At 46.1% G+C, this 19,230-nt stretch overlaps 1 pseudogene; it reads right to left on the reverse strand.

Moving 5' to 3' along the window:
- Positions 1–12,093, reverse strand: part of LOC146789922 (uncharacterized) — a 267,783-nt pseudogene extending 255,690 nt beyond the window's left edge.
- Positions 12,094–19,230: the final 7,137 nt, after the last annotated feature.

A 19,230-nucleotide genomic window follows, 5' to 3' on the forward strand; every position in this document is an offset into this window, starting at 1 on the left:
TTGGTCATCACCGATACGTGAATCCGACTGCTTTTCCTCCTCTGCTTTTTGGCGCGCTCTCTCTTTAAGGTCACTCGCCGCGTCCCGTAATGCAAACAGCCGTCGAGCCGCATCAGGCGCCTTAGAGGGAGAAAAAACACCGTTACGTAATGCTTTAGCATCTAATACCACATCATCAGGCTCAAAAACGTTGGAATATTTCCGGTAGGCAGTAATCACTTCATCAGAGAAGTGTTCCAGAAAATACAACTTCTCTCTATCCTGCCACTTTACCCAAGAGTCCAACAATTCAGTAAGGGATAGTTTGCCCTTAAGTGCGCGAAAGGAAAGTTGCCGAAGCTCACTCATTCGGTCAACTGGTAACATGGACCGCGTGTCTACCTTACCCGAAACCGATCCAGAATCCTGTGACCTCGGGGCAGACGCGCCAACATAAGGAGGCGGAGAGCGATCTAATAAGTAAAAATCATCTTCAAGATTAGTAAGGACAGGATAAAGTGGCTGACGAACAGCATATTGACCCGACACTTGCAGCCTACGCTCTTTCTCTTGTCTCTCTGTCTATTCTCTTTCCTCCCGACGCTTCGCTTCCTGTGCTCGCACATGATCATTCTTCCGTTGCTCTTTATCAAACAGCGCTTTCTCACGTTTTTCTCGCTCACGCACTTCCTTCACCCATAATCGCACACACTCAAACATATCTTGACGGGCACGCCGTTTACACATACACTGTTCCACATACTCAATCTTACGCATATCAAACGATCCATACAAAGGCCATCGCAACTCAGGATCCTTTTTGGTGTATTTCCTCCATACTGTGCTGTACATTATAGAAGAAAGACCATGCTTCACATACATATCCCTATTAGGAGTCCCCTCTGGGGGGGCTGGAGCAGATTCCTCGAGGTTCAACCGGTTTCCAAAGCAGCAGCACCACTTACGGAGTGCGCTAAAAGCAGGCATGCTCAAAAATAATGCAAAATATGCAGTATTATCAAAAAAATGGCACTTAAACTTTGCGCCGTTCAAATTTACACAGCTCCGGAGAAATATCTCCACATTACCTGCCTATATGTGTTGCAACGCATATATTCTCACAGTAATCAATACAAAATATGACCGGTCATCACAAATCAAACTCAAATGGCCAACCCAGGCTTCAAAACTCTGAGCAAGTACCGTACAACGGTTCTTACCAATCAAGAGTGTCCAGATTCCAACTGCCAAGCTCCAAAATTCGCCCAAACGGCTGTCACGGCAAAACCGACAGAAGAGGTCTCAGTCGAGGACCGGCGCCACCCAGAAGGTCAGTTCGGAAGGGGAGGAAGAAAACATCGGGATGCCAGGACTAAAATGCCTCTGGCAGTGATCACATCCCCGGCCAAATTCCTCACCTTCGTCACGACCAGTCCTTCGAGCATCCGAGTCGCCGATGAGCCCCACGTGACTGGCGCCAATTGATGAATACAGGCCCCAGCTAGGCCCGCAGAATACAAGGGTTCGCTCTCCTGTAATGGAAACTAGAAGGAAGTTGGCACGGAAACTGCAAAGTACAAAGACAGAGTTTATTAACCCTTAAGGGTGGTCCTACAACCTATACAACACTCTTCAGTATTGCATAGAGTAGCACAAAGAACTTGCATACACAGTCCCCTTTTATACACAACAGAGGGGCTCATAAGTGGGTGGATACAACATGAGGCAAAGACTATTACCTTTTATGGACATTTTCGATACAGAATCAATATGTGGGCGGAGTTAACACACTCCTAAGCCCGCGAAAACATGGTCAAGCAAGGACTAACTGATAACAGATGTGGTCAAGTCTGGGCATGCGCCAGACGGACAAAGGAGCTATTTATAGACTGTTACTAGGCAGATAACGAGAGCAACTGACACGAAGATAGGACTCTTCTCGTGGTGAGCACGTGGAGACATGACAATACAAAATGGAGTTCAAACATTAGTCAACATAAGGGAAGAAACTCGGTCCTAAAAGGGAATTCATGTCTTTAGTAAATGTTTAATCACATCGCTGTTTCAATTTTCAACAAGCTACAGCGCCTGCATTCTGCATACACCGCTTGGAACCGGTTCAGGGGCATCCTGCCCCTCGCCCAGACGGGAAACACACAAAGGGGAAAGGGTGTAGCCACCCTTTCCCGCCTCACCACTCATTGGTGGACACTACTATGAACACTCCCCTAATCTTGGGGATAAAGGTGAAAAACGTGGCCCCAGAGCCTCAGATCAATCTTGAACTTTGGATTCTTGAACTTCGACTTGCTGCTGCCCAGCTGACGGAAGAAATCTCCCTTGGGATAAAGGAGTTATCCCCCTGCTTGGCAGGCACCTGAAACACTGTAAGTGACCCGGTTGGAACCTCGCTGCTCCTATGGACTTCGACGACCTTCAGCTCCCTTGAGGTGGGTTTCCAGCGCATCCCAGAGGCCAGTGAGTGTGCTCAACGAGTTTGGGCACCGTGGACCGCGTGGGTGCCGAGATCCCCAATACCCCAGGCCACCGGTCACCTCTTCCATAGCACACGACCCTGACCAGTGGGGAAGTTGTGCTTTGGCCCGTTTTCGAGCCAACCACTCAACAGCAATTGGGCCAAGTATCAGCGCCCTAGCCCACTCCGGTGGCCCGTGGGTGCCCTTTTACGCACTCCAAATTGCCGCCTCCCGCGGTCCCTTGTCACTCGACTTGTGGGCCCTAGCGGAGGTCAATCTTCGCGAACAAGAGTTCCCCTGGTTGCTCCAGGCCTGCTCTACAGTCTCCTCAAAGGAGACCTCTCTCAGACCTCGTGTGTCTGCACCGTAGCAGTATTTGTTTATCTTGCGTGGGTTGCGGTTGCCAAGGCTTAGTGGATCCAATCCGGACACTAACACTGCAGCGACCCTCATCCGACGTGGGACAGTCGCCCTCCTGAAGCTGGCCTTCCTTGAAGCCTCCCGGAGACTGTGCCTGCAGATCCAAGCTACACCACCTTCATCCTGAAGCACCCGACATCGAAGGGCTCTTTGCTTTGAGCCTCCTGGTCACTTTTCCGTGACCCAGACTCTGTCCCCTCTGCTTTCAGGTCCGTTTCTTCAAACTTCACATCTTTGATCTTCACGGCATCATCGACGCTTTTGGCTAGCAGAACTTTTGACTATTTTCCCATTGAAAATCAGCCCGCGACCCGACATCGAAATCCACCTATGCACCCGGCTTCCCTGGGGCAGGTAACACTGGTACTACGGTACTCTCGAGGTTGTGGGCTCTTCAAAAGCTTAACTCTAAATTTTAACTTTGTACTCCTGCTAGAAGTATTTTTAAATGTTTTATTTCCAACCGCGTAGGATTGGGTGGTGAGCGCACTCGTTTTTTAAAGTATACTAAAAAAAATGTAGCGGTATGCGTGCAACATTGCTTTATGCTTGCGGGGCATGTGAGATAACTGAAAGATGTGGCCTAGTGCAAGAATTACTAGGACTCCAATGTGCACTGCTGTGAAATTCTTTCATTCATTTAATACAATTTCCATGTACAATTCTCAGAAATCATATGCAATCTTTCAATTTACATTTCCATATTTTATACAATAAACATCATCAATGAATATGTGTTCAGATAAACACTTGTTTGAACAAAAATTAAGAACCACAAAAGCTTTTTAACACCCAATGCATTTCGGGACGCCTGGGTCCCTTCGTCAGGGGTAAGCTGTAAGAAAGAAAGGAGAATTTCAAGATCTGCGTGTTGCAAGACCATAGGATTACATTAGAGCTTTGTGATGGAATGTGCTCCCCACACCGAAGTGACTAGTGTGGCTCAGAAAATGGTATACGATACCTTTAGAAATGTATTCAAGTTTCTAGAATTCACGTGTTCAATCTCTATAGAAAGAGTATAAAAAGAGATAAAGAGAACTGGTCCCGCATGTTATACAGGGTTCTATTTAAAAGCATTGAAATTCCATGTCGTACCTGATTTATATTTGTATTACTGTTCAATCGTTTCGCGTTGATTATCAAAATCTATAGAGTTAATAAAACTAAATGAATATGGAAAATATGAGCGATGATAAGCGATGACTGGTGAATGAAAAACATAGCTCACCTATTTTGGATGGTGCATGTTAGGGCGAAGCCGAGTAGCGTTTTAAAGAACTCGTGACAGAGTAGGTGTAGACCGAAGTCCATAAGGGATCTAAAAAAATAAAGTGAAATAGTGCGATCTATTACCAGAGTGTAATACTGGTGTCAGTGAATTCAAAAGATTAAATTAAATATAGCAACCTTACCACGCCGAAAAATGGATGAGCAACGTCTGTGTCCGCAAGCACTTTCACTCGGAAGTGTGCTTCCTGGTTTTTTACAAAGGCGGAATATCGTACGTGACGACGTATTTAGTGGACACTAAAAAAGGACTACGATGTTGTTGGCTCGAGGAACCGATGTCGGAATTATGGGTCTATCGGACAAATATGAGAAGATATTCCAGAAACGGTGTATCTTCGTTAAAAATATCTCAATAAGGAATGCGTCCCTTAAATTATAATCAGAAGATAAATGAGAAAGTGGAACATATTTGTGTGATATGTCCGAAGATGTGTCCATTGTCAATGTGTTCGTCTAAATAAAGATGTCTAAATACAAAGGAATCAAGTGACGTGTGCTCGCGGAAACGAATGCGGAGGTTGGTTTAAGTAATAGTGATAAATAGTACTAATGAATCAGTTCTTAATGTTCAAAGCTAAGTCTTCCCGATTTGAAGAAGCGTGTATAGAAAACTGTGAATAAGAATCGTGGTATGAACATTCAAAAATAAATAAGTAAAACATATATTACAACTTCATCACGTTCACGTAGAAAAACATCAAATTACATCACCAAAATTCTGTGATTAACATTCTATGACAGCAGATAATGCATGTAGTTGCTATTTGTCATTCAATCTATTGATGAGTATAGACTGTGAATATGGTACTAGTGTGAATTCAATGCGTTTAGATGGCTGTAGTTGGAAGTGAGTTGGGATCCCTAGGTGGAGTAAGTATGTCAAAGTATTGATATGTATTAAAGGAAGCAAGCCATCTCAAATTTGTCATTAAGTCCGTTTGGATTGAGGGTTTTAAGTTTTTTGATCCAGAATGCTTCTCTTTGTAATAAATACTTTGAGTTGTTACGATCTGGGAACTTAGGTACTTCTTCCATGATTTGAAATCTGAGTTGGGAATTTCCCAACTCAGATTTCAAATCATCAGTAGTGACTGATAATAAGACACCTGCTGTGTTCTGGTGCACAGAAGCTCAGGGAACACACCAGATGACTGGCAGTTAGGGATATCCTAAGTGGGCCCAGCTATCCCCACAGCATCTCCAGACATAAGGCACAAGACCACACTCTGTCCTCTGTTATATGATCATATGGCAGTCATGTGTTTCGTCGGGTTCTAGAGTGACGTGCCGTAGATGGAGGGCAGATGACCTTCAAGGCCAGCTATCCGGCTCATACGGCAGCCAGCTCTGCCAATGTCTGAGCAAAAACTGGAGGCATATGAGCCACAAGAGGGCTGGATAGGCTGTGAGGGCTGCCTCTGTCGGCAGGCAGGGCCCCTCGAGTACCCCAGGAAGCAGGCTATAGCCCACATCTATTTCATGCACCCGAGAACCAAATCCTTCTTTGCTCCAAACAGTCTAGTTCCATCAAAGTGCAAACCCATCAATTACAACAGGGAATCTCAAATAAACGGGTAGAGTGCATCCAAGCATGTCATCCACCAATGAAACTAGGCCAATGGCATAGCCGACTGAGATATTAGTGTCTAGGCTGGCCCCCCGGCTGTATTTTTCCACATTCTGGGTGTCATGTACTGTTTGCACAGATGAAGTCCTGAAAAGTTGTCAAAGAATGGGCAAGATCTCTTGTGCCTTGTACCAAAGTGAGACTGCAAGTGAGAGTATTGGCCAAAGAGGCAAGTAGTACTAAATAAGAACTAAACTAGATAAAAGAGTGACTTCTACTGCTGAAGTATCAATCTTCTTAGGTTCTCTATTAGAAGGTGCCAAGGAGGAAAGCATTACAGTCTACCTTGCCTGCCGAAAGCCTGAACAACACGACTCTCCATAGTCAAATGGTGCATTCGAAAATATGTGTCCACAGGAGCAGGCCTGTGGTGCCCAGCAATAGGGCAGCTTGCAAGTGGTGGTAAGCATGATTTGCAATCAGGGCCTTGTAAATGATAGTAATGGCTCAGTAGCTGATGACACAGGCTGCAAAATTTCGGTCAATAACTTCACCTTGGTTTCAAGCATGGGCAACTGTAAATCGAAGATCTCTGCTGCCCTGCTAACAACCACTAGCAAAGGATGTGCTCTCCACAGAAGGGAGACCCAATGGCAAATCCAGTTCAGTTTTAAGTAAGGAGTCCAGACCACTAGCATTTTGGAGGCCAAGGTAGAGGGCAGCATCAACGTAGTCAGGGTGACAAACTATCCACCTCATCTCATTGTCATGGGCAACCTGTTAGAGCCCTTGAAATTCATCAGAGGAAAACTAAAAAAAAGTCTTCCAAAACTCACAACAGTACTGGTGCCAAGACAATGGAACTCTTGTGGAACCATCCAAAGTTACAAGTTTTACTTTTGTTATCTCATAGCGCAACTTAGGTTGAGATCTGGCTCAAGTTGATTCTGGATTAGACATCGGAATATGGACAGAGCCCAGAACTGATACGTCTGGAGCAGATTGTGGTGCCACTGGCAAGGCCCGTGGCAAAGGTGACGACACAGCATGGCATCAGCCAAAGGTCAGGCCAAAGCAGAACAGGGTCAGTTAGTTAGCGCCAGGGAAGGACTCACCAGCGGAAGTCTAACTGGAGACTCCAACAGGTCTGCGGGACCTAAAGGTGCACCAGAACGAATTGACCTGGAACCTTCTGGATTCACTACAGCATTGCCCTCATTAAGGACTGTCTGCTGTGGAATCGATGATGGTCTGGGAAATTAAGGGTACATGGGTTTCAATCTTAGAATCAGGTCTCAGCCCGATGGTGCTGCCAGAGTAAAAGCTTTTGAGTTCTGACTGAATGACTTCTCCCTGTAACTGGAAAGGTGGGGGAGGCGGGTTGGAAAATAGTCTTGTTTGATCTTACACTAGTCTTTCAACTTCATTTTGAACTCTTTAAGCACAGGTAAGAGGAATGCATCAAAGACCTGAAAAGAGGCCAGTCCACTTTTGCTCAGCAATGTAGAGCTTATCTTTGTGGCTCATGACAGCCTTCAGATTCATCAGAGACCATTTGTTGTAGCGCTTTTAGTTGGGTTTGGAGACAAAGCACCAAAAGGTAGACATAGTGAGAATCTGTGATCGACATCTGTTTCCTACAAGCGTGGCATGGTTCAAGTCCCTTACTTTTAGAGGAAGGCATCCCTCCACACTGTCAAAAAAATTAGTTGTTGCAAAATTGGTAAAAGTACCAAAAAAGTTAAGGGCACACTCTGGATCCACATAAAAGGGTGTGTAAAAAGAGGACCTAACGTTAAAGTACAGAGGTGGCACCAATATGCAGCTCTGTGCCATCACTTCTAGAGATGGAAAAGAACCACGTAAAAATACCACTATGCCACCATACAGAGACTTTTGTAGGAAAAGTTTCAGGATCCAGACTGGCACTTTGAGAACTCAAATAGGTGAAGAATCTGCAGTCAGATGTATCTTCGAGACATTGAATTTCCGAAAGGCAAAGAGTTTCGACATCCCTCCTTTCTTCTTTAGATGTAGCATTTTAGCAACCCAATGAAGTGGACCGTTATCTGTCAGCAGTTGATATAAAGCTCTTCATTCTGAGCTGTCAACAACTAGCACTCCACATATGTGTAGAGATTAATCTGAGTTTGGGCAATGGAACTTAGAATAGAAAGCCAACAAAGGGAAAGCTTCATATGGCAGGGACTGCAATTGTTTTGGGCTAAAGCTCCGGAGACTAAATGCAGTTTAGAGGCAAATGCAGCAAAGAATCTTTACCGGCAACCTTGAGGGGAAAATAAACAGCAACGCAATAAGTCCTAAAAGTATGAGAACCCACCAAACCCATTTTACAGAGTGTATAGAAAAGTAGACGCAGCCAGAAATATGTTCAACAGTGGAAATGTCTGGTCCAAAGTTACATCTAATACTGCTACTTTGAATTAAAGCCTCTTGGTGCAAACAAGGTGGGAGTATTTTGTGATTGCCCAAGCCAGGTGTCCCAAGTGTTGCACACAAGGTAAAGGCTTCACAAACACAGACCAAGTTTTCGCCACCCAGTCCTGTAATTAAGGAAGAAAGCAAACTCTCAAAAGCGAAAATGAACCAACACAACCTAGAGGACTAGCCTCATAAACACATTTGGATATATAGATAAAACTAAAGTTGAGCTCGATAGCAAATCTCAAGTGCTGACAATGCTATTCTGTAGCTGGAACACGGAACTAGAAACTGCTGAAACCATATAGGTAGTGCCATTGGAATGATGGAGTTTGAAGGCTAGTAAGCCAGTTCCCAGGAGCGGCTCCAAAAACGAATTTCCAAATGCACATAACAGCGACACCAAGGGCAAGTTCTTCATAGTGAAGGGATCTTCCACTGTCAGACAAAAATAAATAAAGTATTAAAAGAAGGCTCTAGATTTCCTCTTAGTTAGCTAGAAGAACAGTTGGGTTTATAGTCATGGGGTACAAACCCTTAATTATTTTGAATTTTAATAGATGTGAAAACTCCGTCTTTAGAGGATGAAGGTAAGCAAAATTTAGAACAGATACCCGACGACCTAAATAGAGATTACATGCACTAAACAGTGGGCTAAAATGAAGATTTACCAAAGAGGTTAAATGAAGATGAGACGGATATTCTTTAGAATGTGTTCGGAAAGAAGTTGATAGAATCAAATGGAAACCTATTGGTAAAATGTTAGGAATATGAAAAGAGACGCTCTTAGGATACGTAAAGATAAGACCTTAATCATAAGACAAACGGTAAGGTGGGTATACTCCGTAGATACATTTTTTATGTGAACTGTACTTTTACTTCAAATTAAAGAACAATTAAAATAATTATTTCCAAAAAACATTATTAGTTGTGCTTTATAGTATCACCAATTGTTTATGCATGCTCTCTCTCTCTCTCCAGTGATTCAGTGCATGGGTACTGTTAGTACTGAAAGTAATTGAGCACTGTACAAGTCCCGTAACCACAAGAGTACCCAAGTTGTGCTATATTGCTGCAGATTTTGGTTTAGAGCAATTTTTCTGCTTTGGTTTGAGGCACATTATTTCTATTTAGACAGCTGTACAGTCATAAAAGCTCTGAAAACCCAGGAAAGATGGCATCCACCATGCTTTTGAAGAGCAGACGAAATTGTGCTCAATGATTTACCAGATAATACTACATTTCGGCATTCCTATAAGACGGTCTGGAAAGGGTTAGTCCATGACCTTACATTGCACATCACTGTTTAAATAAAATGTGCATAATCAAGCATGCCTATTCATACATATCAAGCAACTAAGTCAGTCAACTTCTGTGAGGCAGCCGTTTCCCCCGCACAACTTCAGAAGGAAGACGTGATGTAAACGTTTTTGAGACTAGACCTATTCTGTAGAAGGAACATGCCATTACAGAAGCAGAGTCTGTGTGTAAGAGAGGGTGCACTTCTTGCATGCAAACAGTATCCAACCCAAAATAGATGAAGGATCTTTTTCCTCAGCTGCAATTAAAAGCAGCAGATTGTAACTGCCTTGTATATGTAAATTGGTGTTAATGATCAAAGGTTCACTTTTGGGTGCTTTGTACTTAAAGGATCAGGGATTACATATGAGAGGTTCTGAACAAGGTTCGCTTTATGCACAGAAAAGCTGCTTGATCGAAGACAAATGGTACTTCTGAAAGGATTTGCACAGTCTGGAGGAAATCCTGCGGAGACCGAGATGAAGAAAAGGCTTATGGTTCTATACTCTGTCAAGAGAAGGTGTCTTGCTTGGTATGAGTGTCTCCTTTGTGGTTAATGTCTGCAATCTGTAGCACGACTAGACTCTAGGTTTCATGGTCATTTGTTTGAGGTTCAGCTTGAAAATATTTTTTTATGTAGGAAATCCACCATGGATGCGAGTGCCGGTTCTGGATTTGGCTGGTTTTTAAATCAGCAGGAGGGACTGAAGAAAAAGAAAGAAGAGAAGAACTTGCATTAAAAAATTGTTAACGCATGCTTTGTGGCATCTGCATATCTGTATGAAAAACATAGTGGATCCTAATTGAAGTATTTGGAGGATGTAGTTTCAAGATAATGATAAAACCAAGGTATCCTGTAAAAAACTAAGGCTTTGAATTTCACCCTGCAACATAGGAGCAGCAACCAACTAGTCAGGTGGGGTTAAGCCCTCTCATGAATACGAAACATGAACAGGCCCAAGAAAGAGGCGTCACCGAACACTGAAGAAAAGTCTAGTACTTGAGAAGACAGTAATCCGTAATGTATTGATCTCCAAACAAGAATTTTCTCAAAGTAAATTTGGCACCAATTTATGTTTCTCGTTCTCTTTAACCTCCTCCTTGTGCTTTTTACATTAACCCAAAATGAACTAGGGCCTACTTCGGATTAAAGTTTGAAAACGTTATATGGACTGGAGGTAGCACGGAGGAGGGTAGGGATTTGGGAAAAAAATGTTCCAAGCAATACCCGTACAGAGGCATGGGACAGAGACTGATTAAGCCTTCAAAACAAGGGATTTGTCCTATCAATATACTTTACGGGTTCAGCTTCATATGCCTAATCCACGCCAGGATGGCTTGATACTGCTTGGTGATTTGACCACACCAGGTGTGAAAGAAAATTATCCTGTCAAGATGCAAAACCATCTCAACTTAGAACAGAGCTTTCCGAAGCACCAGACCTTTCCTTGATAGACTGGCGATCTCCCCACGACTTACAATGGATGTTAGTACAAAATGAAAAGACATGGCTGTACTGAAGATTTGAAGGCATTCTGTAGTGAGAGGCAAGTGGTAGAAGTGGCAAGGTGTTCTTTGGGTTGTTCCACAATTGAGAAAAGAGTGCTCACAATTTCACAAAAACACCAATCCACTGCTACCACTAATGGAAGAGCGGCAGAAGAGGGAAGATAGTATTAAAAGAAAAAAACAATGAGGCAAGCCAGAAGAGTGTGTAAAGAGAGAGGTGAAGGATTGGAAATGTGTGGAGTCTGCAGTACAACAGAGAAAATAGAGTAGGTGAACAGGTGTATCTGGAAATATGCCACCATTTAACAGCTAGTGGTAGAAGCAGAAAGGGTAATTTTGAGCTTGAACCATCTCCCACTACTGCAAAATAGTAGGAGTGGATATTTGTGTGTGAAGAAGGGGGGATTCTGAGGACAAAGATATGGGTAAAGAAATGTGTCTGGTGAGAGTGTAAATGTAGTGAGTGAGATGAGTAAAGGTGTGTGCTTGGAGACATTACAGAGGGGAGAGGTGCACATGGAGAGTGCCCCATTGCCCAAACCACTGTCAGAGACTGTGCTAAGGACTGCATTGAAAGGTAGTTCAGTGTCGAAAATCGGTAGAGTAGAAAAGCTGAACAATGCAATTTTTTTCTTACTCCAGAAACATGGGAAAGATTTTAGGTGGATATTTTTCATGGCTTAGCTTCACGACTATTGCAGCAGAGGAAAGAATAAAAATAGAAGCCAAGGTGACAGATAGCAAAAAAAGTGAAATTCAGTCCAGCATTTCCCCTTCTTTGATCAGAGTTACGCAACCCAGCAGAGCCCTTAATGTTACTCACTCGGACATATTTCCCCCCTCATAATGTTCTCCTGCAGAATAGTCCAATACCCCTTCACCTATATTCACTCAGGCAGAGTCCTTCACACCTCCGCACTCACTCAAGCAACCTCCCATGTGCCCAAAGCAGAACTGACATTAGACAGAGTGATGTTGGTCATGCACTCCAGCTCGCTCTGCACGCTGGGCAGGGCCTGGCGGCACAGGTGCCTTGGCTCGATGTTCCTAGTCACAAGCGGCATATTGCTTCAGCTGCGGATAAGCTCCCCGTCCAAAATAATCAAGAAACCTGATGGCAAAAAAAATATGAGAATTGAGAATGGGCTAACTGTAAAGAACATAATTCTGGAAACAATACACTGAACAAAAATAAATGAATGATAGGGGTGCATAGCATGAGCAGAAAGTAAAAAGCATTCTTTAAGCTCTCCATCAGCACACTTGCTTAGTTTACCAATAGTTCAATCACCTAGAAAACCCACAGCATACTCCTCCGATAAACACTTTAATCTGTTCATCCACAGTACTCAATTAGCTCAACCACAGCATACTTTTAGTTCACGCTGAGTATTGTTCTAGATCACCCACAACATGCACACTATTATCCCAGTCCTCGAGCTTGCCGAAAGCACACTTGCTTGGATCACACTCAAGTCGCCTGTCACCAAGATATTTCCCCCACCACACTTTTGCAGGTCCCTACTAGCAGCCTCCTGGAGATTATTCATCCTGTCCACCTTCCTGGCATGCCACCAGCTCCACAGCGCTCTCGCGCGCCACAGCACACATTTCCAGCTCGCCACTAAAATTGCCACAGCAGGCCAGCTGCAAAAACCTTAAGCTAGTCAATACCATACACACATAATAATGGACAAGTTACTTACCTTTCTGGTACAGACTATCTAGCATCAGATTCCTTAGCTTAGAATTATCCCCAGGCACAAGACTGGATCCGAAAATATTTCATGACCAGTACCCCTGTGTGCGGGTAGGTGGCATCTGCACTGTGACGTGCACAGTGCCTATATACCCCCCTCCAGCGTACCGCTGTCAGTTGCTTTTTGCAACTTTCCACACCAGGAGAACGGAGCCAAGAAGAACACTGACCACTGGTGTGGAAAACTAGGGCCTGGAAAGTTGAAAGCCCTGTCCCTAGAAATCCGTGTGCAGAGCGGGAAGGGTGAGTGGGCTGGTAAGGCATTTGTGGCTAGACAAAGAGTCTCTACCAGATAAGGCATTACCGAAGGTAAGCAGCTTGTCCATTTGATAGAGACTTCTGGCCTTACCTTAGAATACGTACCCAAGCAATACCTCTGCGAAGGTGGGTCTTCAAAACTATTTCATATCTTAAAGTTCTGCAGGATCGAACGAGCCAAGTGCCAATCTTGACAGACCCGACTGTCCAGGCAGTAGTGTTTTGTGAACGTGTGCAAGGAAGCCTGAGATGCTGCCTGGCAGATGTTTAAGGCTCAGACTTTGCATGCTAACAGAAGTCACAGCCTTGGCTCTAGTAGAATGAGCAGGAAAACCCTCAGGGGGTTGCTTCTTGGCCAGTGCATGGCAGATTTTAATGCAGAACACAATCCATTGGGAAATGGGCCACACAGCCTTTCCCTTCTTCACACCAACATACCCCTCAAAGAGATGGTCATCCACCCAGAACTCTTGCGTGCAGTCAAGAGTAGAACAACAATGCTTTTTTTGGATCCAGACCGTGATGTCACTCCTCTTCCTTAGAAGGATGTGGAGGAGCGTAAAAAGTAGGCAGAGGGATTAACTGGCCTACATGAAAGAGTGACCGCTTTCAATAGAAAGGAAGCTCTAGTCCGTAGAACCAGCTTGTCTGGGTAGATGTTCAGGTATGGAGGCTTGGATGATAAAGCCTGAAGCTCACCGCCCCTCTGGGCAGATGTTATCACCACCAGGAAGACTGTCCTGATGGTAAGTAGCCGGTGAAGACATTTGTGCAAGGGCTCAAAGGAAGCGCACATCAGGAATGTCAGGATGAGATTAAGGTCCAACTTAGGCATGTTTAAGGGAGAAGATGGAAACGCATGTTGCACACCTTTCAAGAACCTATGAACATTATGGGATTTCAAGCGGGATGGCTGGTCAGGCAACCACAGAAAGGCAGCAATAGCAGAAAGATAACCTTCTAAGGTGCCATGCTGGGCAAGGGAAAGAAATAAAGAGAAAAACCTGATAAAGTGAAGCAGAAAGGGGCTCAACCTGCTTTACTGCATACCATGCAACAAACTTGCCCCAACAGGCGTATAGAGTTTTGGTGGAGGGATGCCAGACTGCCAGAAGAACATTGCCGACTTCAGGGAGGGTCAAAGGCTGTCAACTGTCACCACTCAAACTCCACGAAAGAAAGCGGAGTGTTGACAGGTTTGGGAGGAGAACACTCCCCTGCTGTTGCGACAGAAGATCCTCCTGAAGGGGGAAGCCTGATCGGAGGACTGATGGCCATGCTCAACTGCTCGGGATACCAAACTCTGAGCCCAGTCCAGAGCCACAAGGATGACTTGGGCCTGGTCGTTCCTGACGATCTTGAGAACTCTGGGCAGGAGTGATATGGGCGAAAGCAATACTTGAGGCCTGAGCTCCACTCTAGACAATATGCAACTCCGAGCGAGAGCCACCTTGGAAACTCCTACGCACAGAATTGCTGACATTGCGCATTCTCAGCAGTGGTGAACAAATCTAACCAAGACTCTCCCCACTGCTGAAAGAGACCATGCACCACCTCTGGATGGAGATGCCATTCATGATCTGCTAGGCATCTTTGACTAAGCTTATCCGCCCTGGCATTCAGAGGACCCGCCTGGTGTTGTACCACCAGAGAAATGCCCTGCTGTTCCAGCCATGTCCAGAGACGCAGGGTCTCTTGGCAGAGGGTCCACAACTCACCCTGCCATGTTTGTTGCAGTACCAAATGGCAGCGGTATTGTCCATGAACACCATCACTAACTTTCCCTTGATGGAGGGTAGAAAGGCTTTTAATGCCAGCTAGATCGACCAGAGATCCTGTAAGTTGTTGTGGAGTCTGATTTCCCCCAGAGACCTCTGATCTCCACCTCTTCCAGGAGTGACCCGTCTGTCACTACACTTAGATGTGATTGGGGAAGGAAGAGGGGTCTGCAGCCTACCCAATCGCGGTTCATTACCACTACTGCAGATCTTGTGCAGTTCCCTCCGAGATCTGGACCATGTCAGAGCAATTTCCCTGAGGCTGCACTTACTGGAACTTCAGGACCCACTGTAGAACCAGCAAATGCCAGTGGGCATGAGTCACAGACAGGAGGCCATAAGCCCGAGCAAAGTCAGTCTCACTGAAAGCCAGGATAGAGGCTGAAACATCGGTATCATAGACTACATTTCCTGGACTTGCCGTTTGGGAGGATAGGCCCGAAACTGCACAGTGTCCAGAACAGCTCAGATGAAAGGGACAGTCAGAGAGAGTCAGGTGTGACTACGGCATGTTGTTAGGGAAGCCCAGTGAATTCAAGAGGTCTACCATAGTCTGGAGGTGGGAGACGACAACCTGGGGGAAGTCTGTCTTCAAAAGCCAGTCGTCAATAGGGGAAAACTAGCAATCCTTATCTCCAAAGCTGAGCTGCAACCACTGCCATCACCCTGGTGAACACCAGAGGGGTGCTGGGAAGGCTAAAAGGGAGCACAGCAAACTGAAATTGCTAGCGGCCCACCGTGAACCACAGGTAACGCCTGTGGGCAGGCAGGACAGGAATGTTGAACTGTGCGTCCTTAAAGTCCAATGCTACCATCCAGTCTCCCAGGTCCAGGGCAGACAAGACTTGAGCCAACATGAGCATTGTGAACTTCTCCATCTTGCGGAAGAAATTGAGGGTGCAGGTCTAGGATAGGACGAAGGCCTCCAGCCCCGGAAATAAACGGGAATAGCAACCATGACTTCGCACCCTCTATATGGCCCCCTTTGACCAAGAGAGCAGTCACTTTCAGACAAAGTAGAGAATGATGGTCCTCCAGCAGTCTGTTGCAAGCAGGTGGCATGGATAGAGGGGTAGCCTCCAAGGGGAGTAGTAGCCCTTCTGTGCACTCTGCAAAACCTATTGGTCTGATGCGATAGACCGCTAGTGGTGAAGGTGATGGCAGATCCTGCCACCCAATGGGTGCCCATGGTGAGGGTGGTGATGGGGGGGGGGGGACTAGAAGGGCTTGAAGGCTGCAGCTGCCAGGGGGATGGTCAACTGGCCCGACTGCTGGCTGCCTGACACAAGGTCTGTGGGTACTGCGGTTTCAGCCACACTTAGGCCAGGAAGCTTGCACGCTGTGGAGGCTGGGCTGATACAGACGCAGCTTAGAGCCTCTATCGTGGCCACGAAAGGAGCAGATTGGGGGTGACGAGGGGCCATGGAAAGGCCCAAAGACCTGGCTGTAGCCCTGCTGCCCTTAAAACGCTCCAGCGCAGAATCCGCCTGGTCTCCAAAGAGATGGGAGCCATCAAACGGCATTCCATAAGCGATGCTTGGACATCCCTAGAAAAGCCAGTCTTCCTAAACCACGTGAAACTGCTCTACCCAGTGAGTCCGTGGTGTCCAGTCCACAACATATGTTGAACTTGGCTGCATCTCTCTCATCAGTAACAGCTTGGGAAAAGACAGCACGGGCACCCCAGTACCATTGGGAACAACTGCGTACCACAGAAGGTGAGAGTAGCAGCCCAAAAGGCATGCAGTGTTCACTGACTGCAGTGCCAGGCTGGTAGAAGAAAACATCATCTTCCCCACGGTATCCAGCCTCTTGGATTCCCTATCTGGGTGTGCAGCAGGGAGTAGGGTGTTGTGTGAGGAAGTTTGGGTCCCCTGGAGCAGGGCGGTGGCAGCAGGCAATAGTCCTGTTCACAGAAGCCCCTGACCTGGGCTTGTACCAGGTCCCTAGCAGGATGTCAGTAAGGGCTTCAATAAAGGTGAGAGCCGGTTCTGAGGGGGGTAGTCCCAGCAGAAGCACCTCCATCAAGACATTAGTCTTGACCGCCACAGAGGGCAGGTTGGTCCAGGACCTCGTCCGCCCTCCTCCCCATCATTGTGAAGGATGCTTCCTCCTCCGTAGCCACAGTAGGGGGAAGAAAGCATGCCAGTATCTGGAGAAGAGTCCAGTCTGCTGGCTTCTGCCAATTCCTCACACCAGTCCATATTGGGGTAAAAGGGCTGGTATTCTTCAGGGTTCAGCGACCCCTCCCAACCCCACCCAAAGCCTAGCCCATAAGAATAAGGCTCAGGCTACGGCCTGGAAGACATGGCTCCAGCCTGAGTCAGAAGTCTGTGACCGCTATCAATCTCTGTGTTGGAGTCCGGGAACGGAAAAACTCTTGAAGTTGATTGGAGGTCACACCAGATCCCGGAAACTCAGAGAAGCACTGACCTGACCCAGGCGCTGGCTCAACTGCGGAGCCATGCCTCGAATGCAGACGCTCCGTCATCTCACTGGCCAACTGATGAGGAGAAGTCGAAGTCCTCTTTGAATTCTTGCTCTTCTTCTTACCCAAGTAGCCCGATGACTGAGAATGCAATGAAGATTTCGGCCTCCGCTTCCAGGACCTTCCTCTCGGGTACGAGATTGTACTGGTGTCGCATGTCGAGCCACAAGAAGCTTGAGGGATTGCTTCCTTAAGGCCTTTGGGTTCATGGCGCAGCAATCGGAGTAGGCCTTTGTATCGAGATCGCGCTCGAGGCAGCAGAGGCATACACGATGCGGGTACATCACTGACCCCAATCAGTGACAGGCGCCGCAGGGCTCGAAGCTGACCACCTGGGATGACATCCCGGTCACATCAGGAAAGAAGATTCTCAAAAACACTTCAACAAAAGTAACAAAAAAAAGCTTTGTCAAAAAATGCCTAAGGGGTATCTCTCTCCCAATCTGCGCTGACTGGTGCAGAAAGAAAGGAACTGACATCAGCGTGTTCGGGTGGCACTTATATAGGCACCACGTTCGTCACTTCCAGTGCGGACGTCGTTGACGATGCCAAGAGGAGCCGATCGAAGCCACCTACTGGAGCGCAAGGGGTACTGCTCACAAAAATTTGCCTGATCCAGTCTGACAGCTGGGGCTAAATCTATGGTAAGGAATCTGCAGCTAGAAGTCTCTATCAGATTCCACCATCAAAATATCCTACTTCTAACACAATTAAACATTCTGCCAACTCTTCACCACTGTCCAGGATTACTCCTTATCACTAGCTTAGCTCACCCCATTTGTGCCCCCTCATGTTACCACTCTTCAAATCTTGACCACACCACATTCTTGGTAGATCGCCACCATCACAGCCTTAGCTCATCACTAGCACATTAGCCTGAGCTTTTCATCATAACCTTCAGCTAATCAACATCCTACTCCCCTAGTTCAATGATAATGACCACAATCCCCTTAGAATGCCTTACCATACCAAGAGACCTCACTCATCAACAATACCCCAACACAACCCGCCGCATTCCCTAACGGCCCCCTGCTGCATTCCCCCAACATGCCCCCTGCTGCACTCCCCCAACATGCCCCCTGCTGCATTCCCCCAACATGCCCCCTGCTGCATTCCCCCAGCATGCCCCCTGCTGCATTCCCCCAACACCTTTGAATATGGTGCCATTCCTCCGTGTTACACCATCACCCTTGTCCTGAAGAAGACCCCGTTAGTAAGGAGCCAACTAACCTACCCATGTCTTGGGGTCGAAACGTCGACAATATGACATTGCCAGTACTCTCAACAGTGTAACTTACACTGTGTTCTTCTGTTTTGTACATGGTTTTTGTAAACAATCTATATTCAAACTAATGAACTTCGTCTGGATTTTGTGGCTTAAAAATTGTTTTGCCTTACAATTAAGTTGTGACAGTTTGATATAATTTATATGTCACTTCCCCCTTTTACCTCACCTGAATTCACTACCCCCTTCCTTCCCATGGCACCCCGCACTATTTGACAAATGCCTAATCTATTTATAAAAATGTGTATCTTGCCAACGTGTGATTAAATAACACTTTGACATCATTTTTTTGTATCCTTTGATATCGATTCTGTGTTAACTCTAAAAAGTTTATATATTCTGGGACCATCTTTCCCTTATACTGCATTCCCCCAACATGCCTCACCCCAACACATTCCCCTAACGTGTCCGACCACATACTTTTACTGCACTACACTTCCCTGGCTTCCTTCAAAACAATCCCTAGCTCGCCATCACCAGGCTCCTCTACTTCTCGTTCTAGCACTTTCTCCTACCGCTCTCCATGACATTCCAAAAGCTTCCCTGCTAGTCCCTCTAAGCTTTCCACCACCACCTACCTAGCCCCACTATACTTACCTCACGTCCCATCAACAAACCCCAAATCTGACCTACTATACTCTCCTGGGTCACCCGGCACACCTCCCTAGTTCAAGCC

The sequence above is a fragment of the Triturus cristatus genome, chromosome 10, assembly GCF_964204655.1.
Source record: "Triturus cristatus chromosome 10, aTriCri1.1, whole genome shotgun sequence".
NCBI classification, from domain to species: domain Eukaryota; kingdom Metazoa; phylum Chordata; class Amphibia; order Caudata; family Salamandridae; genus Triturus; species Triturus cristatus.